General features: G+C 49.6%; 1 protein-coding gene across 2 annotated transcripts in view; it reads left to right on the plus strand.

Moving 5' to 3' along the window:
- The window catches only part of NOS1 (nitric oxide synthase 1), a 166,919-nt gene that overhangs the window by 42,691 nt on the left and 108,180 nt on the right, over positions 1 to 16,048 (plus strand). The gene's annotated exons all lie outside the window — the stretch shown is intronic.

Raw genomic sequence — 16,048 nt, forward strand, 5'->3', positions numbered from 1 at the left:
AGCAGTTTACTGGGTTGGAGGTGAGCCCGGGGGACTCAGAAAACACCGAAGGGGGCACTTGTTGACCCAGTGTCAGGAGGTTGAAGAGGTCTCCTAGGGGCTGTGAATTCTCAGATGAGATATGAAGGATAAGGAGGATTTAGCCAGGTAAGGGGGATGCGTGGGATGAAGGTGTTCTAGGCATAAAGAAGAGCTTGTGCAAAGGCCCAGGGGTTAGCCCATGCTGACAACTAGGAGTCTGTGTTCAGCTGATATGTCATGGGTGGGGGAAGGGAGAGGCAGGGAAGGAGATGTGGGCAGCGGCCGCATCAGGTTGGGGCCCTTAGCTCGTTCTACTTTGAGGGCAATGGAAGGCCACTGATGAGCTTGAAGTCCGGGTGGGGGGTGTGTGACAGGATGATATCTGTGTTTTAGAACATCACTCTCACTGCAGTGAGAAGAATGGATTGGCTGCGTGGGGTGAAGCTTGTGTGGACGTGGGACTGTATCTTCTTGATTCCGTGATGATCTTCAATACTTATTACAAAAGGGGGATGGGAAGGAAGGAGTAAGGAAAGAACCAACCATCATGCACTGCACCAGCATCCCAGAGGTGTCCTCTTTCGACAATAACTTAAATGTAGCAGAACGAAAATGTGGGGCTTGGGGGACACCTGGGCCACCAAGGGGTCCCACGCTCTGAAATATGCAAATCTGGTTCTGTGGTTGTTTCTGCTTTGATCCGTCCATTCCCTTTCACTCATGACTTATTCAACAATATTTCTTTTTTTTTTTTGAGGTGCATATAAATATTTTTATTGACGTATAGTCAGTTTACAATGTTGTATCAATTTCTTGTTTACAGCATAATGCTTCAGTCATACCTGAATATACATATATTTGTTTTCATATTCTTTTTCACCATAGGTTACTACAAGATATTGAATATAGTTCCCTGTGCTATACGGTATGAACTTATTTATCTATTTTTATATATATTAGTTAGTATCTGCAAATCTCGAACCCCCAATTTATCCCTTCCCACCCCGCCTGACCTCCTAGTGACCATAAGTTTGTTTTCTATGTCTGTGAGCCTGTCTCTGTTTTGTAAATAAGTTTGTTTGTCTTTTTTTTAGATTCTACATATAAATGATATCATATGGTATTTTTTTTTCTCTTTCTGGCTTACTTCACTTAGAATGATAATCTCCAGGGCCATCCATGTTGCTGCAAATGGCATTACTTATTATTTTTTATGGCTGAGTAGTATTCTATTGTATAAATATACCACAACTTCTTTATCCAATCATCTGTCGACGGGCATTTAGGTTGTTCCCATGTCTTGGCTGTTGTAAATAGTGCTGCTGTGAACACTGGGGTGCATGTGTCTTTTTGAATTAAGGTTCCCTCTGGATATATGCCCAGGAGTGGGATTGCTGGATTAGACAGTAAGTCTATTTTTAGTCTTTTGAGGAATCTCCATACTGTTTTCCACAGTGGCTGCACCAAACTGCATTCCCACCAGCAGTGTAGGAGGGTTCCCTTTTCTCCACATCCTCTCCAGCATTTGTCATTTGTGGACTTTTGAATGATGGCCATTCTGACTGGTGTGAGGTGATACCTCACGGTAGTTTTGATTTGCATTTCTCTGACAATGATATTGAGCATTTTTTCATATGCCTATTGGCCATTTGTATGTCTTCATTGGAGAATTGCTTTTTTAGGTCTTCTGCACATTATTGGATTGGGTTGTTTGGTTTTTATTATTAAGTTGTACGAGCTGTTTATATATTCTGGAAATGAAGCCCTTGTCAGTCCATCTTTTGCAAATATTTTCTCCCATTCCGTAGGTTGTCTTTTTGTTTTGCTTATGATTTCTGTTGCTGTGCATTATTCAGCAATATTTCTGAGCCTCTGCTCAGCCCTGAGGATTCAGCAGTGAATGAGACACACACAGCCCAAAGTCTAGTTTGTGCCCAGTCACCATTTAGCTTTACTTCCTTTCTCACCTGTTGAAAAATCAAAAAGGCTTTTCTCACCAAATAGGGGATAAAAAGAACCGTATTATGGATTATGGGTCACAGTGTATGTAGCTGAGTCAATGAACTTGGGCTGGTTCCATGACAATTGCAAAATGATTACATATTTGCTCCCTTGGGCAATTACTTAGGAAGGAGGCACATGGCCATTGCACCGGCCCCTGAGGGTTTCAAGCTGGTTTCAAGCCCAGGCATCATATGCATATGCACATGTTCTTTCTTTGGCCCACAGAGCACTATTTAAATGTAATTAGTTGCCAGAATTTAAAGCCCAGATTTCATATAAGATCTGTATTTGGAGCTTCTCTTGAGAAGCCAGAAGACCCAGTGATACTGGCCTTGCATTCCACATGGCAACAATCGGCTGGAACCACGTTATATCCACCCATTTAGACAGGACCTGTGCTCACCAATTCTCCAAGTCCCCCTGTGAGCTATTTGTGAGTCATTAACTGGCTGGCTCCTGCAGGTCCAGTCAGTCTCAGTATCCTGGTTTCTCATCCATGGATTCCACCAACCACCAGTCCTGGCTTTTAGTACCCACCGGTGCTTCATTTTTCATTCCTCGGTAAGTGGAATCCACGGATGTGGAATTTGTGGATGGGGAGATGTGCAACACCGAGAGCTGACGGTACTACGCCATTTTACATAAGGAACTTGAGCATCCACGGATTTTGGTATCACTGGAGGAGAGGGGTCCTGGACCAATCCCCCCATGGATACCAAGATGTGATTGTATTTGATTTTGCTATCCTTGGATTAGAGGCCAAGTTGCCTCCCCACCCAGCCCAGAAGCCCTTCCCTCTGCAGCAGAGCCTCCAAAACCCTGTGAAGTAAAAGACCTGTAGCCCAAGGAGAGAGACAAGTTGCCTCATCTGGAGGCAGGTGAAGCCCAGCCTTGCTTTTTCACACTCTGTTTTCAAACCCCAGCCCATCAAGTGAAGCCAGTTGAGGGAATAAGAGGCAGAGATTCAGGTGGTTTTCATTGCATCAAAGATGAGTGTTTTACCCAACACGGCAGCAAGGTGGTTTTAAGCATCACCAGAATTACCTTCATTCAGCCTTTGAATAGCTTGATTCTCAAGCTTCTCTGAGCTCAGAGAGTCTCTTCAATTGGCACAGGAGAGCAGAACAAGGAATAGGTGGTTCTTTGGCTTGTCTTCCGGGTGGGGAGAGGTGGAGGTCATTAATCACTTTTGGATGATTTGCTTTTACTGACGTCCAAACACTGAGTAGACGTGAAAAAGAAGTGATTCACATTCTGAAGAAGAGAATGTTTACTGAGTACCTACTGTGCACTTCAAATGCCGTCTATAAGACAACAAATCCCAAACAACATCACCAGCTCAGACCTCTTCTGAAATCTTATATATAACTTTCTACTTAACATCTCCATTCAAATGTCTCCCAGAGATTGCAAACATCATGTTCTAATCTCAGCTCCTCACAAAGAAATAGAGAGAGAGAGGGAGGGAGGGAGGGAGGGAGGAAGCCCTCTTTCACAGCTTCCCCTGCTCAGGAAACATCAACCTCATCTCCAAAGTTGTTCAAGCAAAAACTTAAAAGTTATCCTAGACCTCCTTCTTGCTCATCCACAACAGCCAATTCATCACCAAGTCTTGTTGGTTCTTTCTCCTAACTGCTCTGTGCATTGGTTAGTTAAGGTAATACTAGCTGCTACTAATAGATCCTACAATCTCAGTGGCTCAGTAGGATAGAAATGTGTTCTTAAGATCAAATAAAGTCTAATTATGGATCCACATGTTGATTCAGGGACCCAGGGACCACCCATCTTATGACTCCACAATCCCCTATGGCTTTTGCTTTCAACCAACAGACAGAAAGAGAAGGCAGGGAAGACACACCAGCTCTTGACCACGTCAACCCAGGAGTGACGCCATCACTTCTGCTCCCATTTCGTTGGTGAGAACAAGTCACGTGACCTCATCCAGACGTAAAGGACCCTGGGAAATGTAGTCTCTGGCTGGGCAGCTGCTTCCCAGCCACAACGATACACTATGGAGGTGGAGCTTTGGGGCAGCCAGCCGTCTCTGCCTCAGGTCATTTCCTTCACCCTCACTGCCACTTCTCCAGCCTAAGCCACCATCCTGTCTCACTCGGATGACTGCAACAGTCCCCTTCTAGTCTCGTGACTCCATACTTTTTCCTTCTCTGGTCTGTTCTTCACACAGCAGCCAGAGTGGTCCTTCAAACCGTGAATCAGACCACTCATGTCACTTGTCACTGCTCACAATAAAATACAGACCTCCTTACTGAGGGGTACAGAGCTCTGATTAGCTTGGTCCCTGCCGCCTCTTCCACCTCATCGCGTTCTTCCCCCAACACCTACCTCCGCCCTTGACATATTCTGTATCCTTGGATCACCTGTCACTGACCTTTCTCATCCTCCAAGACTCAGCTCAAACATTAGCCATTTCCTCAGAGAAGACTTTTTGATCCAATTAGGGCCCCTCCTGGGAGGGCTTTCACGGTGAATAATTGGATATTTTTTTATGTGGCTCCTTGTCTACGTCCCTTTCCCCACATGGGCTGTCAGTTCCCAGAGGGTAAGAGCGGTACCTGTTCTTGCTACTGGTGTCCCTGGCACCTGGCACATGGCCAGGCGCATAGTAAGGGCTCAATATATATTTGTCGAGTGAATGGATGAATGAATGAATGATTGACATGATGTCATTGACTCCCAGGCACAATCCGATGCAGAAGGTTCTATTATCATCCCATTTTACAGATGAGAAGATGAGGGTCGGAGACAGGAGGTGGTTTTTCTCAGGTCACACAGCAAGAAAGTGGTGAAACTACAGCAGAAGTCTCGTTCTAGCTGGGCCTCTGCTTAGCATTCCCACTGGGGGTACTCTAGGAGACTTCCTTTGTCTCCTCCCAGACCTTCCATCCCCCTTGCACCTTCCAGAGCCCTGGGACGCTCACCACTGCTTCTCACCTCCTCTGGATCCTGAGCGGGCAGAGATCACGGTAGACACCTCCCCCGAAACAGTCAGGGTAAGAAAGGGATATGTGTGCAGACTGTGCGATAGAGGATTTATAGAGGGTCTGTTTACAAAGGGGTGATCAGGGTCAAAGGAAACCAACAAGGGGCAATGGAGGACCCAAGGCTATGGGGACCCTCAAAGAGCAAGAGGAGGGAGCCACTAGCAGGACCTGGGGAGTGAGCGGGGTGGAAAGGACTGCCTTTAAGTGAGGGGCACGTCTACAGCTCCTCCCTCCAGTTCTCAGGGAGGAACCCAGGAGGAATCAACCCAACCTCACCGTCCTCCCACCCCCATTGTTGTGCTGATGCTTCCCATTGGCTGAATCCAGCCGGACGCTGAAGACGAGGGACTTGGCTGACTGGGTCAGCCTCCAGTGGCACCAAACCAGGTGCAGGGGCCGGGTGAGTGGACCTGGAGAGGCAAACAGACAACAGGCAGCCCACAGCCCTACCAGGCTGAAGGATGAGACGTGGCCCCAGCCAACAGGGTTTCTTTGGTTTCAAGCTCTGGCAAAACTCCAGCAAAGGAAGGAACAGATTGGAGGGATTCAGGATAATTCTAAGATTTAGAGGAAAAGCTAAACAACTGAGCTTTAGAGGCAGGAACGTGAGCTCCAAGACAGCCTGTGAATGGGGGACTCCCCAAAGAAAACTGGGGTGTTGTTACCAGAAGAAGGGGATGCAAATGCTGGATCCATCCTCAAAATGAGAGCTGTCCTCCCAAGACTCACTCCTACCAAAGGAAAATAGAGCCAAGGCAGTTGAGATGCTAATACCTCAGCAGACCTCAGAAAGATGACCCACTGGGGCTCAGTCACCATTTGTGGGCTGGAAGAGTTAATGAACCAAGGGATGCTAAAGAATATCTGGGCTTTATCCAGAGGGCACTGGGGATTTCATGTGCTTCAAGCTCCGGAGGTGACATGCTCAGATTTGCATTTTGGAGAGGTGTCTCTAATTTGGGTGGAGAGACTGGATTGCAGGGGGCAGGAAGCCTGCTGGGGCTGACGGAGTGTCCCAGGTGAGGAAGACGGCAGCTCAGATTAGAAAGTGGTCATAGAGCAGGAAAGACAGGGCTCCATCCAGCAGTGTGGGGGTTGGAGGCACAGTCAGAACCTTTGAGACTATAAACATGCGACCGTTGATCAAGCTGCTAAACGTAGCTTACAGCCCCATCGGTGGGCGTGGGTCAGGGGCTGCAGCCTGGGGTGTCAGTAACAGCAAATGTTGGCAAACTCGTCAGATGCTGTGGCCACTTCTAATCATTCATTATGGCTGTTGACTCTCCGAGCTAATCCCATGAACCAACCCGAATAGCCCTCTACCTGCCAGTGTGATGGAGGCCCAATCCCTGACTCCAGGGAGCTTCCATTCTCCTGGCACAGGGAAAGGGGCATAGGGATAACCTTGCCACCTGAAGGAGGAAGAGGGTATCACCCAGAATCACCCAGAAGATGCCAACACCCTTCACACAGCATTTCTGGGGAGTGCCCAGCAGCCCAGAATTAAACTGTGGCTCCAGAAATGTGAACTTCATCCGGCTAAACCCTGAGCCACACAAAATTCAGCAGGGGAAAAGGGGAAATCATTCCACTTTTGGCAAAATACAACCTCCCAGGGGTACTGAATGTGCCCTCACTTGCAGGGCTTTGCATATTTCTGGAGGAGTTGCTCGCCCTCCTCCCCACAGCACCTTCCCTGGTTAACTCCGATCTTCTCCAGACCTCAGCTCAGAAATTATACCCACAGGGTAGGAGTTCCTTTGCCCCAGGCTGGGTAAGCATGCCGTCTTCTGTGCTCTCCCCTGCATCCTCCTGTCATCGCCCTTAACACACTGCAGGTAATTGCATGTCCTTGAGCAAGTTCCTTAACCTGAGCCTCTGTTCTCCCTTCTGGAAAATGGGATTATAATAGTGACTTCCTAACAGGGACTCCGTGAGCCTTCAGTGGTGTGGCCCTTACAATGCACCTAGCACGGTGCCCGCAGCAGAGGAAGCAGGCAGTATTAGCTGCTGCTGATTTTAGCCCTTTCTGCAGCATCTCCCCCCAGACCATGTATTTCCAGTGCTGTGTGATTTGCCAGGACCTCAGACAGCCCCTCCTGGATTCCGGCAGTGCTCCTCCTAGTATTGATCAAAAATCAAGGATGCCTTCCCCTCGGAGGTGTTAATTGGCCCAAGTACTGTGTGCTCTGGGGACCTAACAGATTTCTGAATGAAGTCATTGATACCTTTCCGGCAGCATCATCTCAGGGAGGGGTCAGCAGTGTTTGAAGTACTTGGAAAAGTTTTCTTTTATGTGGGAGATGCTGTTCTCATCTGTGGTATCATTCATTGGCTGGAAAGCTGAAGATTTTACTTCCTGTAAAATTCACCAACCCTTTCCTGAACACCAGCGGTGTGCACATCCTCCCAGATGCCTTCCCTGCCCCGTCATCTAAAATTACCCTTGGCCCCCGGTCCCCTCTCTGCCCCCTTTGCCCTGCTGCTTTTGTCATGGCATTTGTCACAGTTTAATGTTATTTCCTTACTTGTGGGATTTTTATACTATTTGTGTCTTGACTGGTTTACGTTCAGCCGCCCCAACCATGAATGTCAGCTCCGTAAGGTCTGGGACCGGGTCTCTTGCTCACTGCTGTGTCCCCGCAGCCTAGAACGAACCGTGGCTGCTCATTGAATATTTATCAGGTATATGAATGCAAAGTACTGGGCGAGGCATTTCGCAGGGGAAAAAAAAATGAGTAAGAAGATGTGGATTCTGGCCTCAAAATGCTTATTCATTGGGTGATCACGGAAAGATTTGGGAAAAATAATTACAATTCTTGGCTGTGTTCTAAGAAAGAAGCCTTAAGATTCTCTGGGAGGCAGGGCCTCGTACACTGACTGCAGTTAAAGTTTCACAGGCTTCTTTGTTTACTGTCTGTTTCTCTGATGGCTTGACTCTGGGCCGTGTGCTGACAGCAGGGTCCATGTCTGTCCGGTCAATCTGGCCACAGGATGGCCCATCCTACTATGGTAGGAGTTTAGTTAATGTCTTAGTTTAGTTGGAGTTCAAGTTCCCCAAGGCAGACCCTGGGGCACTAGAGTGCAAGGAATTTCTTTGGGACGTAAAAACAGGAAACACCACGAAGAGAGTGTGGAGGCCAGACAGGGAGGGGAAGGAACCAGAAGAAGTTGCGTTATCAGGCAAGTTACCACTGTGGGCAACCGCAGCTGCGTTCTGTGGGGGCGCCCTGGGAGCCAGTGTAAACCACGTGTCTCCAAGTTCCCCCACTCGGGGGTCTGGGGAGTTGGGGGACTCCAGCTCCTGCCTGGCATTGGTTGAAGGCACTTCAAGGGGGAGAGGTTAACAACCCGACATTTCTTCTGTGAAAGAGTTGTAGGTGCTGCCAGCTGGAAGTTGGACCAGTATGTATGAGAATGGTGGGTGCCAAGGACACAGGGGTGGGGCACTGCCAAAGGCACTACAGGAAATATTTATTGAGTGAATGAATAAATGAATGACATTGGTAATGGAACATTGGTTGAATCCCTACTAACTGCCAGGTGCCTACTAGCCATTTGTTACTGTGATTTTCAAAGCTTTTGAAAGGCAGGTAGTTGGTGGGGCTCAGAGAGGTTGGGTAACTTGCCCGAGGTCACACAGCTAGCAAGAGGCAGAGCCTGGATTTGGCCCAGTGTTTGGCTCCAGTACCCACGCTCTCTCTCTTTTTCATAATGTTAGCTGGTGGGATTCAACAGTAGTGTGGATACTCTGGGCTAGAAAGTTCCAGAAGGGCCCAGATTTTTCTCATTCATCCTCTTTGTCTCTCTCTTCTTTTTGACTCCATGTCTGAGTCAGCCCAGCCTTGTCCCCAAGTCCAGTCAACACACCCCTTTGCCCCGAGGTCACTCCAGCCCTCTAATGCTTTGCCTCAGCTGGAATTTCCCTGTAAGATTAGTGGACTTTGGAGTCCAATAAACCTAGGTTCAAATTCTGGAGTTGCCACCGCTTAGCTGTGCGTCCTTGAGCAAGTAATTCTACCTCTCTGGACCTCCATTTCCCCAGAAAGTAGGCCAGTAACACCCAATTTGTCGAAGTGGCTGTGACGATTAAGGAAGGTTAGCACGGCCCATAGGAAGTGCTCTAGAAATGGTAACCATGGTGATCTTGAAGAAGGGATGCTTGGCTTGTCAGTTGCTCCCCCACCTTTCTGTGCCCCACACTGCTCCCTCTCCCCACTTCCTTCTCAACATCCGCGACCATCATGTAGTTAATTACATAGACCCCGAAGCCAGTCTTCCTGGTTCAGACCCTGGCTCTGCCACTCACCAAGTGGATGAGAGGTAATATACATGATGTGCTAACACGTGGGAAGTGCTAACGTGCTCCTGAGCGTATGGGATGGGTGGATGGGTAGGTAGATGGGTCGCAGGATGAAAAACTGCAAGGAAGGCTGTGCTTTTGAAACTCTATTTCCAGAAGTCCTAAGTGCTCGGGGGCTCCCAGGAGGAGGGCAGGCAAGCGGGGGTCGTGCCCCCCCCCCACGATTCCTAAGCAGTTCCTCTTTCACGTATTTTATATCTTGGCTTCTGCATACAATTCCATTTGAAAACTTTTAAGAATATTGCCAAGTTTCAAAACAAGTTTGAACATCAGTGATGTAGAGAAATGATTCTCAAACTTAAAAAAAAATGCATCCAAATTCCAGGAGGCTTGTCCAAACACACATTGCCAGACCCCACCCCCAGAGCTGCTGATTCATAAGTCTGGGGTGGGTCCAGAAAATCTGCGTTTCTGACTCACTCCCGGGTGATGCTGATGCTGCTGGTCCGGGGACCAGACTTTGAGAACCACTGTAAGAAATTATCCTGATTCCTCCATGCAATTAAGTTTAACTATTGAGTGGCTGGAATGTGCCAGGAAACTGCTAGGCATATTGGAGAATATTTGAAATGGACTCAGACATGATCTGTACCCCTCAAAGAACTTCTAATTTCAAAACAGAGATGAGGCTCAGAAAGGGTCATTAACTGGCCTAAGGTCACACAGCTAGGAAGTAGCAAAACCCAGGACTGACTCTGAAGCTTTTAAATCACACTGTAAGCTTGCACACTCCCCTCTCCTCCACAATTAGGGAAGAGTATAAGACAGTTTGCTCAAGTGTCAGTTTGAATAAATCAAATGCCACAACATATGAAGCTAATGAAACTCTGGGCTGTCAGGCTGGGGAGAAGGAAGTGGGTTCTCTCATTATGGCTTTAAAAGTCAGAGTCAGGTCAACAGGATCCCTTCCCGGGGTTCAGGGAGGCACAGGGTACCCAGTGCCCACCCGCTAGCAGGCTGAGTTGTCACTGCTCAGGGACTGGGCGCTTGTGCTGATTTCCCCACCGGACTGAGTGGTCCAGGAGCCAGAAATCCTGTCTGCAGGCCTCAGCTGCCCCAACCCCTGGCACGGTGCCTGGCACATGGCCCAACAAAAAAGAGGGGCTGGGACTGTCTATTAAATGGACAACGGAAGATGCCACGGAGAGCTTTCAGACCTGTTCGTTCTCAAGTTTGTTCAAATGAAAGCTAAGTGAGGAAGGGAGATAATAGTCTAGTCAGATCAGAAAAAGATCAAAGCAGAATGGAAGGGGAGACACAGCATCCTTTGCCCTCCGCCTGCATGACTGGCAGCCCCAAGATACTGCCGCAGAACCCCAGAACATAAGAGGAAGCTGTGCTCCCATCCAGCCCCATTCCTTTTATAGTAGGAGAAATAAGAGACCCCAAGAGGGGAGGGGCTTTGCCCAAGGTCACATACACAGTGGATGGAGGACAGAGTCAGATGGGAAGTCATGTCCCTTGACCCCGGTGTTGGTTGCTTTCTGGAATACTGAGCTGGAATTGTACCTGCTCCTCACTCTGCCACCTCCCCGTTACCTTCTCCTGGGGACCAGTCTCAGAATTTTCCTTAATTCTTAGAAATGAGCCCAGGAGTGTCACCGTTACTTTGCAGTCCCTGGTATGATGGGAGGATTGTAAGCGAAGGCTGCTTTGATGGGGGAGGGAGTGGCAATGTGGCTGAGATGCTGTGTCACTGAACTCCAAGTGCCTGCAGGCTGACGATGAGGACCCTGCCCAGCTCACTGGGGTGGACTTACTGCACAGAATAGCCAACCTGAGACTTACTGCACAGAAAGGCCACCTGCCTCAGTTTCCCCTGAGGAACTTGCTAAAAAATACAACCTCTTGAGTCCCACATGAGACAGATTCAAAATCGGTGGAGGTGGAGTCCAGAAGCAGTAGTCCTTCCCTCTCGCCATCTTTACACATCTGACAGTTTAAGAATCTCTGCTTTTTTGGTTCTGATTAAGACCTCCCTTGCACTCAAACACCTCCACTCTCAGATGCTGAAATCCACTCCTTTGGTTAGAGTTCTTGCCCTGGTGGCCAAAGTGGTTTAGCTTGGTGGAACATTGCTTTGAAAATATTTGCATGTCAGTGCCTTTAGGCGGGACACTCAGTCCAGTTAGCCACAGGCCCCACTACTCCCTAATGTCTCTGACCCAGCCCAGTTCATCTGTCCCCTGGTAGCACTGGCTTCTCCCTGCTATTGCCTTCAAGATGCAAATCCTTTTTTTTTTTTTTTTTCATTTTCTTAGAATTGTTTTATTCCTATAAGGTCAGTATTAATGTCTTAGCTTTTATCCCCCCTCCTTCTTTTTTTTTTTTTTTTTTTTTGGTGTACAGCATAGTGATTCAGTTATAAGATGCAAATACTTTGATTTCACCCCAGTGGGACAGGTCATCAGACACTCTAGGTTAGTAGATTCTGAGATATGGTGCCTTGAGTTGGGATGGGGTTCAGGGGGATGAACAGCAAACCTAGGACTCCTTCCTATTTTTCAGTTGGTTCCCTCTGGTGCTGGAGATCCCCACCCTTCCTCTCCCTCACACCCTAATGCCCCTTCCCTCACATCTTTTTCAATGCCTCCTCTATGGACAGATGCAACAAGACAGGGCGGCAACCAGAAGATATAAACAGCCCGCATGGTGGCACAGCACTGTCATCCCACTCAGGTCAGCCCTGCATAGCGGGGACCCAGGCCTGGAGGTACCCAAAGCTGAGTAAACAGAAGCAGGGACCTACCCGGCAGGTCTCAGGAAAACTGGAAGGCTACAGTGAAGGGTTAGCGCCATCTGTTGGTCATTTGGGGAACTGCCTCTCTGCCGCATTGGCTGCGAAGGGCAAAGCGCACCAGCAAACTTGCCCGCAGGGTTTCTCAGGCAAGAAGTTGCCTCCTTTTTGCCCATTAGAGTGCCCTGAGAGACCATCTGGTTCAGTTGCTCTTAACCTTTTCCATGTCTCAGCCTTCTTAAAAAGCCACCAGAGATTACAAATCCTCTACTCCAGAAAAATACACTTGTGCTTGATTTTGATATAATTCCGTGTAGTTGGCCGTCCTCTGGTTAAGATTACTTTCTGAGACTAAGAGATGCCAAAGGGTTTGCCCAAGCTCACATAGCCCATTAGGGCAAAGCCAGGTCTGAGAGCCAGAAGTTCCAGCTTCAAATCTAGTGCTTCTTATGCTCAGGCTGCCTCTTTAAGCCTTAAAGGGCTCCTCCCTTTCTTCCCTGTCAGAATCCTTCCAATGCCTGTGGGATGTATGACCACTCAGCATCCATGGTGCTCCCCCTCCCTCCCTGGGGTTCTAGGCTCTCAGACAGCCCTGTTTCCTTCAGCCTGGTCCTATTGGCCTGCCACCCCCCAGAGCCCCCAGGGCCACCGTGGTCCTGAGCTGGGAGCCACAACAGGGATCTGATCAGCCACTGACAGTTGCCCTGGGTTGAAGTGCCAAACCCCTGGACCTTGACCTGGGGACAGCCATCTCCAAGGGCCCTCCCACAGGGCTATGCCTCTTATCCTAACTTTTCAAAACTGACCCACAGGCACTATCCCTCATAAGCACATCTGCGTGACTTCCCCAGCCAAGCATCCAGGGGTGGGGTGGAAAGCTGAATTCTTTTGCAGAATCAGAGGTCCTGGGTGCGTGGGGTGGGGATGGGAGGAGTCGGGTGGGGGCTATTTAAGGGAGGGGATCTATGCCCAGAGGGAGCAGGAGAGGCACCCCCTGGGTCTTTCAACACCCTTTGTGGGCCTTCAACTCAGGACAGACACGGAGGCCAAGGGGCATTACCCGGGGATGAAGGAGTGTGGGGGATACTGAGTGATGGATCAGGGATGGCTGGGAGGGTTTAACGACATCATGCACAGAGTTTTGTACACAGCTGATGGGTAATGAGGAAGAGCTATCATCATCGCATAGCTGGACCCCAGGAAGATCTTCATTCATTCATTCAACAAACATCTATTAGGTTTTGGGTTAGAACAGAAGTTCTCAAACTTGAGTGTGAAACAAGACCATGTAGAGAGCTTGTGCACAGCACAGATCCCTGGGCCCCCACCTGAGTGTCTGGTTCAGCAGGTGTAGGGTAGGGGCCCAAGGACTGGCATTTCTAATAAGTTCCCAGGGGATGCGGAGGCCTCTGGTCCAGGAAACATGCTCTGAGAAGCACTGGCTTCAAGTGACAAAGTGAGACAGAACTGCCATGCCCTTGTGGAGCTGTGTGATGAAAGAGAAGATGCAGGGTGCTGTGGGAGCTCAGAGAAGGGGCTTCTCCAAAGAGTGGATGTTGAGGCTAAGTAGACCTGGCTCAGTAAAGCATCAGAGGGTGGGGAACGTTTGGTTAAACGCTTACTGAGTATATACTAGGACCCCTCTCCCATCTCTCATCTAGTCCTGCCAGTCAATGAGAGGGAGGCCAGAGTCACCCCATTTTACAGATGGGAAGCTGAGGCTCAGAGAGGCCAAGGACCAGTCCCAGATCACAGGGTGAGAAAGCAGCTGCCATTTCTCTGGAGGAGGCGGTCAGCAGCCACACCCCCTCTGCTGCTTCTGCCCTGCACCCCCATGCCCCACTCCCCTGGGGGAGCTGCCACCTTGACATGGCTGCAGGCCCAGCCAGCCGCACTCTGCCTGCCCCGCTCCGCCCAAGCCCTTCAAGTGTTTTCACTGCTGGGTGAATTCAGCAGATGCCTTTCGATCTCAGCCTATTAAATTAGCCCCTCTCTGCAGCCAAAAGAAGATAATTATGTTTTCATTAGCCCTGGATAATGTATTACCCCCTCGGTGGCGGCAGGTCGGTCAACCTCCTCCTTCGCTCTCCTTCACTTGGCTGCACCAGAGCGTTCGGCTCCCCTGGGCCCACCTCTCAACTGCCGGGTGGGGACCAGTTAGGGTCCAGGGCTGCAGAGAGCAGGGAGAGGGGACAGCCTTTCTCCAACTAGGAGAAGCACTTTCCCACCTACCATCCACAGGGATGGAGGCTGTGGGCCCAAGAGAAGAGCCTGTGACCATTTATGGAGACCTTGTTCTGTGCTGACCCCTGGCTGGCTCTTAGCTGCTTGAGTCCCACAGTGCTCCTGGAGAAGGTGGCACTATCGGTGTCTCCCCCGGACACCAAGGGGGTCCTGGTGGAATCAGGTTACAGTGAATGCCCAAGCATTCTTGAAGGTAGGAAGACTTGAGAGGGCACCACGCCCGAGCAGCTTTTGGGGGACTGGCCCTCTGAGTAGTCTGAGGGTCACCACGTGGCTATGAGGCTCTGGTCTTTTAGTGCCAGTTTTTGAAGCCCTTTGGGGTCACTTCCCAGCACAAGCAAGGCAGGGTGGCCCGGACGCTAGACACTCCCCTGCCACCCCAAAAGAGGGCTCCTGACATTGTCTCAGTCTTTCTCCACAAGGCAGCAGTGGGGAGGCAAGAAGACCCCACCTTGGGGTCAGTAGGACTGAGTTCTGATGGCTGCTTTTACCACCAACTAACTAGAGCAAGTCATTTTGCCTCTCTGAGCCTCTGCTTTCGCTTCTGTAAAATGGGAATGAAAAAAGCAATCATCCCTTAACAATTTCTATAATGAGCCAATGGGCTATGCCTAGAAAACGCTTGGCTTAAGACTGGCAAAATGAGGACTCGAAACAAGAGAGCCGTTGTCCTCTCCACCATGACAACCAGTGCTGTCACTAGTCCCCTTAATCCTCCAGAACCAACTAGACTAAGGGACTGACTAAGAGACTGTCTCTGTCTCTCTCTCCTCCTCTTTTTCTGCCTCTCCTTCCCTCCCTCTCTTCTCCCCTTTTATTCTCTCTCTCTGCCTATCTCTCTGTGTCTGTTTCACACACACACACACACACACATACACACACACACACAGGACCCCTCATGGTAACTGACTCCCTCCCTGGGCTCGGAAACCCTATCTTCCCAAACTGCTGTCCTGGAGCTGCATTCCCGTACTTTGCTCTCAACCGCACCAGGACACCTGCTGGCGAGAACACAATTGGAGGAGTGGGATTTCTGTCCCCCTCTCCCTGAACCAAAGCCAACTCTGCCTTCTGTGGGTACAGTCCAGCCTTGGCCCTGACCCCACTGTCTCGTGGCTGCCGATCCCATACCAACCACCCTTCTCCACAGATCAGAGCAGCTGGTGCTCCGGGAGAGAAGGTGCCCCCACCCCAAGCTGAACCCACACAGGCAGGCACACACAGTAGCTGTTTTGAGCAGGTGAACGGCCAGCCCAGTGGAAGAGCAGCTTCCCTTCCTCTGGCTTCCTGCTTTTCCCCAGTTGCCATGGTAATTGAGGGGAGCAATGTTCTGAGTCTGACTCTGACACCACGGAAGCCCAGCACTCAACTTTGAAATGGTTCGGGCAGGGGAAGCTGGGTCCAGCTGGAAGAACACAGCTCCAGCCCCGCTTCTCTGGGATGCTCCATCCAGCCTTTACGTCCCCGTTCTTATTCTCATCACCGTTATTCTTATTTTGGGCTCCTGTTTACTGAGCATTTACTATATGTCAGGCACTGGGCCAAGGAGCTTTGCTGGCATCACCTCCTTGTACGCATCTTCACAACAACCCCAGGCCCATTTCACCACTGGGGAAAACTGAGGCTCTGAACCTTGTGCTGCATGGCACAGTCAGGAGGTGGCAGAGCCCTGGGGGC

This window comes from Camelus ferus, chromosome 32, assembly GCF_009834535.1.
Source record: "Camelus ferus isolate YT-003-E chromosome 32, BCGSAC_Cfer_1.0, whole genome shotgun sequence".
In the NCBI taxonomy this organism is placed as follows: Eukaryota; Metazoa; Chordata; class Mammalia; order Artiodactyla; family Camelidae; genus Camelus; species Camelus ferus.